General features: G+C 46.7%; 1 protein-coding gene across 2 annotated transcripts in view; it reads right to left on the reverse strand.

The window, feature by feature from the left end:
• HRAS (HRas proto-oncogene, GTPase) overlaps positions 1-14,452 on the reverse strand; it is a 42,802-nt gene that overhangs the window by 15,781 nt on the left and 12,569 nt on the right. The window contains exon 2 of one of the 2 annotated variants that reach the window (XM_064452413.1): positions 3,959-4,019. The exons of the other annotated variant lie outside the window; for it this stretch is intronic. The gene's annotated coding sequence lies outside the window, so the exon portion shown is untranslated. The remainder of the gene's footprint in view (positions 1-3,958; positions 4,020-14,452) is intronic. 2 annotated transcript variants of the gene reach the window in all.

The raw sequence follows: 14,452 nt of genomic DNA on the forward strand, positions 1-14,452 counted from the left end.
ATGACCTGCCCAGCCTGAAAGAGATCGGGGAAACAAGGCTGGCAAGCTGATGCTCTGTTACAAATCACAGCCTAGCCAATGCTTCATTTTAATTTACTTATTCCTTTTAAGCTAACAAGTGGGCTACAAATCTAACCCAACGTGCTTGTTGGTTTCCTGGCTGAGTACCTGCAGATTCAGGCAACACAGCCCACAGATGAAAAAAAAGAGAGAGGGATGCCAAAGATGGAATAAAATGATGGCCCTGCTTTGGAGAAAAGACTTGGAGATAATAAATGTCTTCTATTAGGGGAAAAAAGAAAAAACCCTAAGAGGAACAGAGTGGCTTCTTCCATCCTCTGCCAGCTCTTCAAGATCTGAAGGAAGAGGCAGCCTGTCCCAAGAGACTGAGCACAAAAAAATATTGCTCCAGTGGAAAAAAAGGGGTAAGGAATGACATCATGTAGGAGGCTCAAAACACAGGCACACATTCAGGGAGAAATCTCGGAGGAAGAATAGCAGAAAACTGCAGGCAGGGTCGAGGCACAGGCAGGTCTGCAAGAGAGGGATTGCCTCTCCACAGCATCCATAAACATGTCCCAGCAGCAAGATGCAAGCCATGGCTTTGCACAAGGTCTTGAACAGGCATGGGCAGGTCCTTGCATCAGGCCCAGTCTTCACAGTTTCCATTTGAAGCACCTCTGGCAACACAGTCCCTCTGCCAGAGAGTACCCAACCACAAAGGGCTTGTGAAGTACCTCCTTGTCTTCCCTCTCCAGAAGAGATGGAAGGACAAAGGAAAACAAGATAGTACCATCCTCACCAAAGCTGCTGCCTGTTTTCTGTTCCCTTGCTCCTGCTTCAGCAGTCTGACACTTGACTTAAAGACAAAGCTGTGCAATCACCAGCTGTTAGCAGTAAGTGGGTCCGGCTACACTCTTCTGGCTTCCCCCCTCAAATAATAAATATTCTTAAAGTTCTTTGTTGCCAGCTTACTATAAGAAAAACAACTGGTAGGCAGCTATGCATAAACCACCCAAACCAGCAAACAACCTACACAAGTCAGTAACGTAATAAACACAAAGAACAAACCAGCTACTCAAGAGCTTTCCCTCTGGATGAAGGAACTGCCCCCCCAGCCAATACAGGCCACCAAAATTACTATACTCCAAAGAAAGATTAGCAGGCCCCTTATCTCAGGAGCTTATAAACTCAGTACTGCTTATGCCCATGTCTCCAGCATCATGAATTATGGCATGGGGAGCAGCACGCTGGCAGGGAATGCTGGCAGGTGCTGAGACATGCTTGCAAATCACGGTGGGATCTTCACCTCCCACCACCACCACTCTACCCTTCTCCCTGAAGGCAAGGAACTGTCCCACCATAGCCTCTGCAGAAGAACGAACCTTCCATGCTAACTTCCAAAGAAAGCAAGCATGCTGCTCTGCAGCTTACCAGCTGCCGGGAAAGGACTGAAGGGAACAGGCAAGCAAATGATATGTCCTACCCCACTGCTGAACACAGACCCTTAGAAAGTCACATGCAGATGGGAGAGACCACCTGGGCTAGCATCCAAGTCACTAGCTGAAAACACCAGTTGTCTGCATCTGGCAGGGAGAGCAGTTTGAAGAAATCAAAGACAGTTTTTAAATTATGCCCGTGATTTATGACCTAACACAAGTGCTGTTTGAGATTCTAGATGAGCAAGAGTAGCCTGCGTAAGGAAAGAGGAGCTGGAGTTTTGTCTGAATGCCTGGTAAAGGCAGATGTGTGAAGGCATAAACACACCATGAAGCAAGCTGGGACCACAGTGGACAATTAGATAAAAACTGAGTTATTATCTTGCAGTCAGGACTTAGGACCTAGTGTTGACTCTGCCAACACATGTGGGAAAGCAGTGTGGGGGAGGAAAAGCTCTCACTGCTGAGGTGCAGAAGACTGCAGACTGCCAGGGCTCCTCTGCTTTCATCTCCTCTCCAGCCTTCCAGGGCCGAGCAGGTGGTTCAGAGGCAGACGCTTCCCTGCCTGGACTGGCAGCTCTCCACCTCACCCCTGAAGAGTGAATTCTCCCAAGCCTCCCAGCCTCTTTCAGAAAAACAAATTAAGAACATACTCCGTGCAATGGAGAGGCCAGGGTGGAGCTCAAGAGAAGAGGCAGCTTTTAACCTTCCTTTGCATTAAAATCCCATCTACAAACATAAACGGGATGGGTGAAAGGCAGCGTGATGTACCTTTAGCATACAAAGAGATGGACAGGTACTCAGGAAAATTTAAAACAAGACCCACATTATAGACAATAACTGCTAAAATGTGTGGTAGGCAACCACGAAACCAGGCTCTGGGCAATCTCTTGACTTGCTAGACTCAGTACCAAATTGTATTGATTTTCCCACAAGATATAAGGTGGAATGAAGTAGAGACTTGGACCAGACAAAAACATAGCACCAGTGTTAAGTGGATCTCTGTAATTACAGCTATTAACAGGGACAGAGAACATGAGGCTTTGGTGAAAATGCTGCCCAGTAATGGGGTGGGATTACAAGAGATGCTGTCTCCAGGATGGTTTCCTAAGGTATCTGATGTTTTCTGCCTGGTCCTCTTGGTCACAAAAGCAGCAGCCCCAGGCAAGTTGCTGGGGAAAGACTCAACCTCTCCTGGGACCTACCATCATGCTATGGCAGGTTGCAGTCACCTGGCTCTCTGCTACACCAGCATGAGAAGGGACAAATTCAGATCTCACCACTGAGATGCAAGAGGTGGAGCACCCAGTGCTAGAGCTGGGGGTGGTGACCATCCATGAACAAAAACACCATCCTCCTAGTTGTACAGACAGGCAAGGGGATGTAAACAAGCCAAGGGACTGGCCCAAAGTCATCAATGGGTGGTAAAGCCAGGAACTAAATTCAGGCAACATGACTTCTCATTCGGCATCTTCACATGAGACAAAAAGCTCTCAGTAGAGGTTTTGCATGGGAAAGGTGCTGGTCTCCTGCTGGGTCTTTGTGTCAGGCTGTCAGAACTGGCAGCTCCCCCTCAGCCTTGCTTCCCTGGGCAGAGATGGTTGGGGAGGTGGGGTACATCAAGCAGGAAAGCCCAGAGTGCTATAAGAGGCACCCTGTTCTCCAATTATCCTAATGAAATCACAACTGGGTCACAGACACAGGCGGCTGGCAGAGGGGCAGATGCTCTGATGCACAGATAAGCAATGGGAGATACAAGTAGGGCTGGGGTCAGAGGGGCAGGCTGAGCACCGCTGCTGTTTTCCCCACCTGAAGCACAGCTACAAGAAATGGGGAAGCCACTGGCATAAGGTAGCCTTGTACATCACTTAAGAAAAGGACCAGTCCCAACCTGAGCACCAGAGATGCGTATCAAGCCAAAGAAACATACCCTATAGTCAAGCAATGCATTCCCCCTGTGAGATTTCCGTTCTCCTCTCCCTCCCCATCCTTCCCTGTTCCTCCCAAACAACTGCTGACAGGGAAAAATTACGAATCTGGTTTCAGGAAATGCATCCAAGCCATTTTCAGTGAGAAGAATTTGCAATGGAAATAGGTCTGGCTGTTCAGCTTCCTGCTTGCTTTAAATCCTAACACATATGTATTTTCACAGCAAATAAATGGATAAGGAAACAGGGCATTTGCAGCTGGGAAGTTCCAAGAATATTTTTGATAATGCTTTTAGTTTTTTAATTTTTTTCTTTTAACATTTAACAGACTTTTAAAAAGGCCAGGTTTTGGAGCAAAATAATATTACAATAGTAATTACAAGTGAGCTCTGCTCTCCAGGAATGAAATGGCGCACATAGCACATGTCCTGTTGCACTACAGCTCCTGCAGCAGAAACATCCAGATAGCAAGCCAGTGGCACTGCAATTGGGTGAGAAGAGGCAGAAGCTGTTGGCCAGAGCAGAAAAGCAGACAAGGGAGTATCCTGGGACAGCAGGAGCACCGTCTGCTCCTGCTTATGTGGCACTCACCCTCTGGATGGCTAACGGCAGAGAAATAGGGTCCTCTTGTCTGGGGACGGCTCAAGTCCCCCTAGAAGAAGAAACAGAGGAGGAGTGAGAGGGATCCCTCTGCAGGGGCAGCCAGCTCTGGCCGGGTTGGACTCAGACAGGCGTATCTTGGGGTGCCCTTTGGTTAGTACCCAACTTGGCTCCAGCAGCTTCCCTGGACAGCACCTAAGATCTGGTACTGGAAGGGAAAAAGCAGCGTCAACCCCCATCCATCCTCTCACATGTGGTGTATCACAGGTCGCTTATCATATCCTCTGAAAATTTATCTTTTCCAGGGAAAAGTGGTACAGCATCTTTTTTTCCCCCCTCATTTTTCCAAGACAGGGGGTAGAGCAGCACAAGTACAATAGTGTCGTCTCTGCAGGCTAGTTGTGGGTGAGGGACAGTCCATCTTGGGATGAGGGAAGAAGACTGAGTTTCCTTCTTGCCTTTCCATTCCCAATGGGAAACAGATAAAAAGCTGCTCATACAGTTCGTTCAAAGACAGAGCTCAAAGGAACAGCTTGAGTGACCCCAAACAGCCAAAATCAGATACTTCCAGAGTGCCTTCTTTATTAGCAAGCCATTTAATTTATGAGATCAAATATAACGATCATCCTCCTGCATTCATTTAGCCCTTGCAGTGCCTTTGCAGGCACACCCCCTTATTTATTAGCAGAGCAGGGATGAAGGGGAAGAAGGTACCACAGCAAAAAGCAAACCTGCAAGGCTTGCTTTAGCAAATCTGGGAGAAGAGCTGGGGAAAATTACAAAAGCAAGTGACGGGGCATCTTAGGGAGCCAATGACAAGGAGGCAGCGCAAAGAGGAGATAAAAGGAAGCTAACAGGCACTGCTGCTGGGACCCCGTCCCTGCTCGCCTTCTCACCGGGACACATTATTAGCAGGGTGACACAATACTGTCACAAGCATGAATATGCACCAGTCATTATGCAGCACATATTCAGGAGCATGCTACTGATTTACAGACCCAGCAGCTGCAGCACCAGCCAGCTGCAACCTAGAAGGATGGGGACACTGAGCATGGCTAGCAGAGAGGTCTGGAGAAGACCTCCAAACCCAGCCCTTCAACAGCCAAGGGGAATGAATTCATCACAACAAGGTCTGAAGCCAGGCATAGCCAACTAATGCATTGTGTGTGCAATACTGAGCAACCATCACACACCACTGACAGAAACAGAGAGGTCCAGAAGTTCAGGCACGAGATTTAAGTTTGGATCAGTAGACTTTGTTAAGTTTGGGTCCTGGATTACGCAAACCTCACTTTGCTACTTGTGGTAAGTCTCAGCCATAATAGGCTTGTTAATGGGATGCTCATGTCCCTCCCTTCTGCAGCAGTCTGGATTTTTAAAAAATCCAAGCAATATTGCTGTGGGTGGGTTATTTAAATGCATCACTGTCACAGCACAGACCTGCTGCGAAAAAGACTGAAGATGTACTGATTACAGCTCTCCACACTGAAAAAGGAGAAATCTCCCTCTTTTGGATGTGGAGCAACAAATGGACACTGCACAGGGACCCATCCTTGCAAGCATCACAGCATAGATGCAAGACATACTCCTTCAACTCCAGGTAACCTCCACACAGGTTCATATATCCCACCCCACCAGAACACATGGCGTAGCACATCAAGGAAATAGTAACTCCACCCTGCAATGAGGAACCCACAACAATTGACTTGTTGATGGTCACACAGAAAACTTACGGTAAAGCTGGGGATTTCTGCTCCCCTATATTTGAGCTTTTGCCACAAGACTGTACTTCTCATCAATGGCTGTGGTTGATTATGCAGGAGACAGGAGGACAATGCCTACTCTGCCACCTCCATCACGGTCTCCAGCATCTGCTGGCAGACCTGCACAATCAGCAGAAGCAGGGGGGGGTTTCCTTCCAGAGTTTCCTTGGGAGCCCACAGCAACGAGGACACATGCAGGATTTGGGTGGGCTCGCAGCCAGCATCCACAGGCATATTAGGGCTGAAAAGAAACCACAGAAAAGCAAGACACCAAGCCTGTGTGACATGTGGCTCCACCTCAACAATGAAGCCTGACAAGCTGATTAACAAATAGGCAAAGACTCTGAGAGCAGCAGAGCAGTTGAGGACCCTTTGATAATGCCTAAATGTTAGGTGTACCTATGCCTTCTTGTTAGGTGTACCTATGCCTTCTTGAAATCCCTCAGCTGAATCCCCACTCCCTCAAGACGTCCCTGCTAGAGGCAATAAGCAGATCCAGACCTGGCCTTGGTGCTGCACTTGATGTGGCCACCAAGCTCCAGAGACCCTGCCCTACCTCTTTAACTCAGCTTAGGTGTTCCACCACACAGATCAAAAACTGATGGAGAAAAGGGCAACACAGGGCTCTGATCCTCATTTGGACCAGCATGACAGCACTGGCAAGTGCTCCCTGCAGTCACATTAACAAGATTTGCTTGTTTGAAAGAGGCACGGACAGGAAGCACAGCATGCCCTGAGCTTCAGGGATGACAGCTCACTGGGGAAAAACAGCCAGAATGTTCATGAAGTGAACAGACAAAGATGCAAGGGAGCTTGGACATGAGCTCCCAACTGCAAAGAGAAAGAAGAAAACCTTCAAGTCCTTAGAGTCAGAATGTCTTTAGTAGAAGTCAGCGAGAGACCAGCACCTGCCCACAGTTGGTACCACCCTTGCAGGCACCTGGAGACCAGAGATAGCTGGTGCTTAAAACACCCAGAGACAAGATTTCTCCCTGTTCTTCAGCACCTGGTTTCTCCTGAGAGTACACAAAGAAAGAGACTATGCAAAGTAAAGTCCAAAACATCTGCAGCATGAGCTTGAAGAGTCACAGCTTGGGGAAAGTAAAACATGGGCCCACAGGTGCCTAACTACATAAAGTATCATTTTGTCAGGCATGGCAATGCACCTCCATCACAGATAAACCTTTGCACAGCCAACTCCCCAGGCAAACCCCATGCAGCAGTAAGAAAAGTCATGCACAGGGGAAAATAGGGGGGGCGGGGAGGAAAGAGGATGGGGAGAGAAAAAAAGAGAGGGGGAGAAAAGAGAGGGGAAGATAGAGGGTGAAAAGGGGGTGGGGGAAGAGGGAGGGGAAGGACAGGGGGAAAAGGAGACTTTTGAACTCTGAACTGTAATGCACTGTGATTACTGCAATGTAACTTCATTAGGGCAGCAACAGCCAGAAGCAACAGCCAGACATGAAAGATGTTGTAGGGGATCCTCACAGAGCCCAAAACCTTCATTTGCTCTTTCCAGTGGAAACCATCTTTGGTCCCAGAGCAGGGTCTCATCCTGCCAGATGTTCTACAAAGAAGGGGCCTCCTACACCAAAGTTTCCACTTTGGAGAATTTCTTTCTTTTTAACTCTGGTTGTCCCTACTGTCCATACAACACTCAAATCCTTATTTTCTGAAGGCACTGACCTCCCTAACAACTTGCAGCAATGAGGTCCCCAAGCTATAAACATCACTTCTTTTTACCAGGCTTGTGTATACGGCTTCCTATTTTCTTTCCCAGTGTCCAGCCATCTCCCACTAGCCTCTCAGACTTTCTGGTCCCGCTGCCCAAGCACAACTCTGTGCCTAAGCACAACAGTGGGGAAACACACAGTGCAGAAATGTTCATTGGCATTCACTGGATTTATTCTGGGTCTTTATAAGACTCGTGCAAACAGTTCTGTATTTGGCCTGAAAAAAACATAACCACAAAAGACAAACTTAGAACTTCAAAGCTGACTTCTCCTGACAGGCCTAAGGCACTGCACATGTGTCGTATGGATAAGGTGTAAGATTTTTTTTTTTTTTTTAGTTTCCCAAAGGAAGGGAGAGGACAGCCCAAGTTGAAGAGTCAGAACCAAATGCATGAGTCCCAAAACTGAGATCTGACCTTGAAGGATCACCTTAAGGAAAGGGTAAAAAATAGCATCCCTGCAGTGAAACCACTAAAGCCAAGACAGTCAACACTGGTTGAGGATCTCACTTAGTCTATTTTAATTTTCAACCTTAGCCCCATTACAGTATTTATCCTTCTCAGCATCTGAGACAGTAGCAAGGTAGACTGACATTTCCTGGGAAAGGAAGGGTTAAAAATACACTTTCATTCAGCCAGGGAGGCAGAGAGTGCCTGTAGAGCAGCTATAAACGTCAGCAACCATAAAACAGAAAGAGGAAAGAGGCAACTGAGTTGTTTCCTCCTCCCTGGAGATCTGGCTGCTATGAGGAATTGCACGTGGTGCTAGTGGGCCCTGGCACAGAGAACGTGCTCCTGAGATCAGCAACACAGTGTCTTCCCAGGACTCTCTCCCTAAGAGAGGAAAGAAGAAAGCATCCCCTCCTTTACCCTACCACTGACTCCTAAGGACATGCAGAGACTCCCTACAGTGTTTCTTCAAGGGTGGGGTGACAAAAATAAGCCTGCATGGGTTATACAGCAGTCTCTGGGTTCATCCATCCTAGTGGAGGTGCAGGTGTCTGTTAGACAATGCCTGGGGACCACAGCAGAGGAACTGCTACAGCAAAGATCAAGCTGACTCATGGTTCTTTGGCTTTGGTTTAAAAAATAAATAAATAAATAAAACAAAACCAAACCTGAACCTCCCTTCAGCCCACTGGGAAAAATCCAGGCATCTGCCTTCAATCCCCCAGCGTATAATAATATAATTCATTATTACAAGTAAAAATTATTATATTTTTCTATATGCTATTAGACTGGGGGTGGGGGTTGGGAAGATGTGTTACATGACCTACATCACTCTGCAAATCACCGAATGCTGCGAGCATTTCATGCTATCACCCTTTGCCATCACCCCCCAGCAAACTGGTCCTGACCTTTTATTCTATTGGTTACCACTGTGTTCAGCATCTGCCCCCACAACCGAATGAGAACTGAAGCTCTGATACTTAAGCCATGCTTTCTGGAAGGGGGGTGAAAACTGGACCTCAGGGCACCAAAACCCTCATACAACTATCTTTCGGGCTACTGCAAATACCACTAAAGGTGCTCCAGGAAGGGCTGGTGGGACATAGAGATGGGACATGCACCAAAAGACCACAATGTATGTGCTTGCTCAGACTGGTGGCTGCACCCTTTTTCACACCTTCAGGCTTTTTTTGGTCTGCTACTATAAATATGAATTGCATCAGCTATAAAGTCGCTGTTCCAGGGGTAGGAGTCTGGTCTTATGTGTGGTCTGGGGTTCCTCTCCAATTCTGCTCACCCACACCCACAAAATTTGTCCACAGTGCCTTTGCTGACCATTCAAGACTGCAAGAGTATTTGCCTAATGCTGTCTCAAGGCTGTTTGGGTTTTTTTTTTTATTTCTTCCCCCCTCAGCGGTTAGGAAAAAGTAAGAAAATGGACAGGTGACACGAACCAGCACTGTTAAAAGATGATCCAGACTAATCAGATGATGCAAACTTCCTAGCTCTTGTCACGACACGATCTGTCTTGTGAGCTTTGAGTTGGACTCAGAAATTACTCATAAGATATGGAAATGATCCCCCCTGAGGAAAGAGTCACTAGGAACAACTACAGAAAGTACAAGCAGCTCATTCAGAGTTTTGGTGGTGGTTTTTTTTTCTCTTAAAGGGAGCAGAGAACCAAACTATCTGCAGTCAGGGGCTCTATTTTATGGGTCCATTTCTCCTCAAATCCTCAGTAGGATGAAATTGTCCTTCCTTAGAAAGCTAAATTCAGACATTAAGCTTGAACTCTGAATTTTTACAGTCTTGCCACTATTTTGAAATCTCAAACGTGATCACATGCTTTCGCAGGAGCCTGGAGGAGGGACAAGCCACTGGTGAGATTTTTAAGAAGGGTGATGTGCTTGTAAAGCCTCCCTGCTTCATCTGACAGCAGCAGAGCTTACTAGTGCTGTTTCTTAGGGCTCCTAAGGCACGCACAGCAGTTTCTCAGTCTGGGACATCATTCACGCCAATCTAGAAATAAACCGCAGCTTCATTTACCCCTTAAATCCTCTTATTTTCAGAAAGCAACTCCCTGAGGACAATGTGCGTCCCTACAATGAACCTTCAAGGCCACGGCACAGTGTAGTGAGTATGGTTCCTAAATAGCTCTCATTGTTCCCGAACAGGAACTTCAACTGAAAAAACTGAAATTTAAAAAAAATTAATCAAATGTTTGTTAAAAGCATTAAAAACAGAGAAAGCCCATTTAAAACTACTAGCTTGCGTGTCAAACCAGCCAACTTTAGCCTGAAACACTACTTAAGCAAAAAGAGATGCTGCAGTGTTTTGTAGAGAGTGGGTATATTATCACAAGAGGAAAATTCATACTCTAACAGTAAGGAAAGTATTGACCTTTGAAAGCCGGAGTTTGTCAATGTACCCTCACAATCCATCCTTAAAAACTTGGGTTAAAGGTCATCTCATTCTAAATTTATTCTCTCCATCAGAGGCTGATTAGGGTCTAGGATCAGGAGTCAAACGCCTACTGATAACAAATATTTTATTACCTCATATAATGATTTTTGCCTTTCACCTGCACAGTTAAGATAGGACAGAGAGACTGTAAGACCTGCACTGAACAAGAGTGTACTTGAAGTTAATATTTCTTACCCAAGCTTAAAATAACAGTCAAAACCCTGATTAGATTCAAGAATTCATGTATTTGGCCTTTCCTCCCACCACTCAGGCCCCCCACCCCCCACAAAAGGCATGGCTGCAAGGTCTGAAGACACCGATGTGACCAGCCAAGACCACTGTGAAACACACAGCTGATGGCCCAGGTTGAGTTTTATAGGGTGACAACCCCTCTATGCCATGTTAAGCAAGTGCTTCTTTTATTCTACAGCATCAAAGGAATTTCTGCTCTTGAAGAGCACAAAAAAAAAAAAAAAAGGCAGCAAGTTCAGAGAGTACTCTGGAAAGCACAATGAACCACAGACTTCATGAGGCTTACTCAAAAGTTTTGCTGCTGTACCTAAAGATGAAGTGTGCTCTCCAGGTCTAAACTAGATACCTTTTTTTGAACCTGTACTAAAATGGAGGGAAATTACCCTCTAAAGGAGCCAATTTTCATCCAGTAGCTCAGGAGATAACATGCATTAATATCTCCGTGAGCTCTGTTGGTGCCCGGCACAGCTGTGACAAGCACACTTCATACAGCCTTCTTGAGATAGCTGTACAAGGTGGAGAAAAGGTATTTATTTTGCAACGCACCAGGTTCAGATTCCTTTGACAGCATCCCATGGTATGAACTTTGCTGCTCTTGTATGATCTGGGCAACGATACAAAGGAGCAAGTCAGGTCTAGCATCTCGCAGCCACTGCCGAGCAAGTGTGAGAATGCACCAGAGAAGAACCACCATGCCGTTCAGCTGGGCTAGCATCCACTTCGACTAGACCGAGCTCACAGGCTGGGTACCCACAGCACTAGACACTGTCTGTGCCTTGCCCGCAGCAGCTACCATGCCAGCAGACAAAAGCTCCCACAACCTCTCCGAAGCTGAATTTGCAGTGACATGATGCTTCTTAAGGGAAAAAAACCACAATGTGCTCGTTTCAAAGTAGCCAGCTGGTAAGGAACAGCAACAGGGAGAAGGGGGGGGGAAGAAAAAAACCCCACCTAACACTAGTTCTGTTTCTTTCTCTCACTCAGAGTTGAGAAGCTTATATTAATTGCAAAGTGTGAGAATCTGAACAAACACCCTCCTTGGGCAACCAGGGCCAACCCCAGGAAAATATTTGCATCTATGGGATGTGCAAATTGTGCAACCAGCAAAATATCAAGCCAGATAAGACCTTTCACTAGGCTCTACAAAGACACGCTGGCAACTCCGTGATGCTGACTCAGGCTAAGACAAGTTGCTTTAATTTTCTCTCCCTCACTCTAGCCTGCACAGGGGAAATAATACCAGCCAACTTCATATGCAGTTTGAAGCCACTAGACGGTATTTGCAGAGCTGAATCAAACCAAAGCAGCCGCCGGTGGAGTACAGGAGGGAACTGGGGTCCCCTGCAATGGAAGTCATCCTCCCATCCTAAAAGTAAAATCCTAAGGAAGTTCTTGGTACAACAAGGTTACCTCTGCCCTGGACACGATATTTAACTTCATTATATTACATGATTTCCCATGCCTAAGGGTTGTTATAGCCTTGTCTGCCTAGATTTAGTTACACATATGTGTTATTAGGGAATTAGGGAAATTAGTTTGGAAGGTCATACAGTTACAAAACCTTTGTGAAAAAGACTGATGGATCTTGGTTTCTCCCACCAGCTTTCAAAGATCTGTACTTGTGCCTGCTTAACCAGGAGAGCAAACAGCCAAACAACACTGCTACACACCTCCCAGAGACCTATGAACCATCTCCTGTTGACAAGGCAGTGAGAGTACCATCAGTGGCAAAAATTAACCAGTAAAAAGCACTGTTTTGCCAGAATGCATCCAAGCAGCAGCAGGCTGATTGAAGCAAAAAGCCGGTACTAGCACAATACTGCTCCTGCGGATGGGGCTCAGGGTTTTGCACATAACAGAGTACAGCAAGGCACTGCAGGTATCATTTTGCAAACCAAAACCCTGCATTAACATTTCTCCCTTTCTGACTTGTTTTTGCTGCATGGAAGGAGTAACAGAAGGAATTACCTTGCGTGAGCAGGAAAAAGGGGCAGGCACACACTCGGTGTTCAGTGCCACTTGTTGACCCAGCAAGAGGCTATGTGCAGTAGAAGTGCCGAGAAGCTGCAAGGACCTGATGCTGTTGCAGATGCCTCTCTGCTGGGATGCTCTTCAAACAGAGACGCTATTCAGTGTACCAAAGTTCAGAGGGGAAGGACAACAAGGAAAGTATCAGAGCAAAACATATGCTGTGGGGTTTAACTACAAGGCCCTGATATACCTTCCTTCCTGATTTAAAAGCCTCCTGAAGGTTTTCATAGGCTCTCCCCTGCTCTCCATGTCCCCCAGAAACATGAGCTGGAAAAAAAAAAGCTCGTGGTGGACACGTGTAGCCAGGAAAGAGAGCAGGGAGAGATCAGATGCATTGTGAAGTGAGGAGAATACACGATATAATGGAATATAAGGGGGGTTTCACTTTTTTCCTGTAGCATGGTATGTATGCTTTCCACCTACGGTCAGCCAGAAATATATCCCCTAATAAATTCCCTGGTATTGCAAAGCTTGAAGCAACTGTAGTGCACACAGTAGACTTGCAGAGACTCTCCAGAGCAAACCACCACTTTATGGGTGTCTGAACTGGTAGTAATTATAGCAGGAGCTTCAGTGACGAAAAGTGTGTTACAAAACTGACTCTGGTTTTCTTCGGGGTCCTAGGATTTAATGCTGCCTACACAGGCACAAGATAGAGGGTAAAGAGCCCAGAATGGCACCCTCAAGGCCCTGCCGAGCAGGCAATGCAACCAGCTGCCAGCACAGGGACTCAAAGGCTGAGTTCAGGCTCTGCAGGCTCTTGCTGCAGACAGGTTTTTTGCTCCTGAAATGCCTGGTGCATCACATTTCTGCCACTGGGCTAATTCTTCCCCAGCAAAAGGCATGATGGAACAAGTGCTCCCAATCAAAGGGGAAACTCAGTCAGTCAAGAAAATCCTCCCCAGGCTACCAGGCTTTACTCCTTCCAGCCAGATCAGCTTTGTTTTTCCAGGGCTTTCAAGAACAGCTCTGGTTCTCCTCCAGCCTGCTTCCTGCAGACCATGCCAGGGTCTTCAGAGCAACCATGAAGGTTCAGCTCAGAAGGGATACCGAACTACAGAAAATGGCTCCACGACCCCCAAAGCCCCATTATGGCATTTCCGCAGTGTAAGGAAAAAGCTTTTCTTCCCCTAACAGAAAGGTTTTTATCCACCAAGCCTGGAACACCCAGATGTGCAGCCCTCGCAGAGGCATCACAGGGCTCCAGCTGCTATTATCTGTTAATTCACAATCTGAAGTTCCCATGCCCTTGTCTCAGCTCCGAATAGAGAGGTCTCACATCTTTACCCCGTGCAATACAACAGGACTGCTATTCAGGCACACGCACGAGGTCAGGAGCTCCTGAGAAGTATCCAGATAACCCCTGACCTATGCTATATGCTAGCAACTGCTTGGTCTCAGTACGAAAGGATGAAACAGGGGCAAAACTGCCCCATTCCTACCTATACTTTCTGCCTTCACTTGGTTAAAATGCCACTTGGTCCAGAGCTGGTACAGGCTTGGACCTCTGTCCTAACACCTTTGCTAGGAGCACCTCTGAGAAGTGTTTAACTGTCTTCCAGTTTCTGTCTGCATGACATCCCTCTAGCTTTTGGCAGCAAGGAACCAAAACAAAGTGTTGACCTTCTTGAGCAAAGGAAGAGGCATAGGTTTACCAAATGAGACAGCACACAGCTAAGACAAGGACAGACTACGTTCAATACTGTCTTGCTCTCTTTTTGTGCTACCCCAACCTGCTCAATGTAGCTAGTCAAGGTGGGATTCATCTCACCTACAACACAGATGTATCCATGACAG

This window comes from Phalacrocorax carbo, chromosome 5 (genome assembly GCF_963921805.1).
Source record: "Phalacrocorax carbo chromosome 5, bPhaCar2.1, whole genome shotgun sequence".
Taxonomy (NCBI): domain Eukaryota; kingdom Metazoa; phylum Chordata; class Aves; order Suliformes; family Phalacrocoracidae; genus Phalacrocorax; species Phalacrocorax carbo.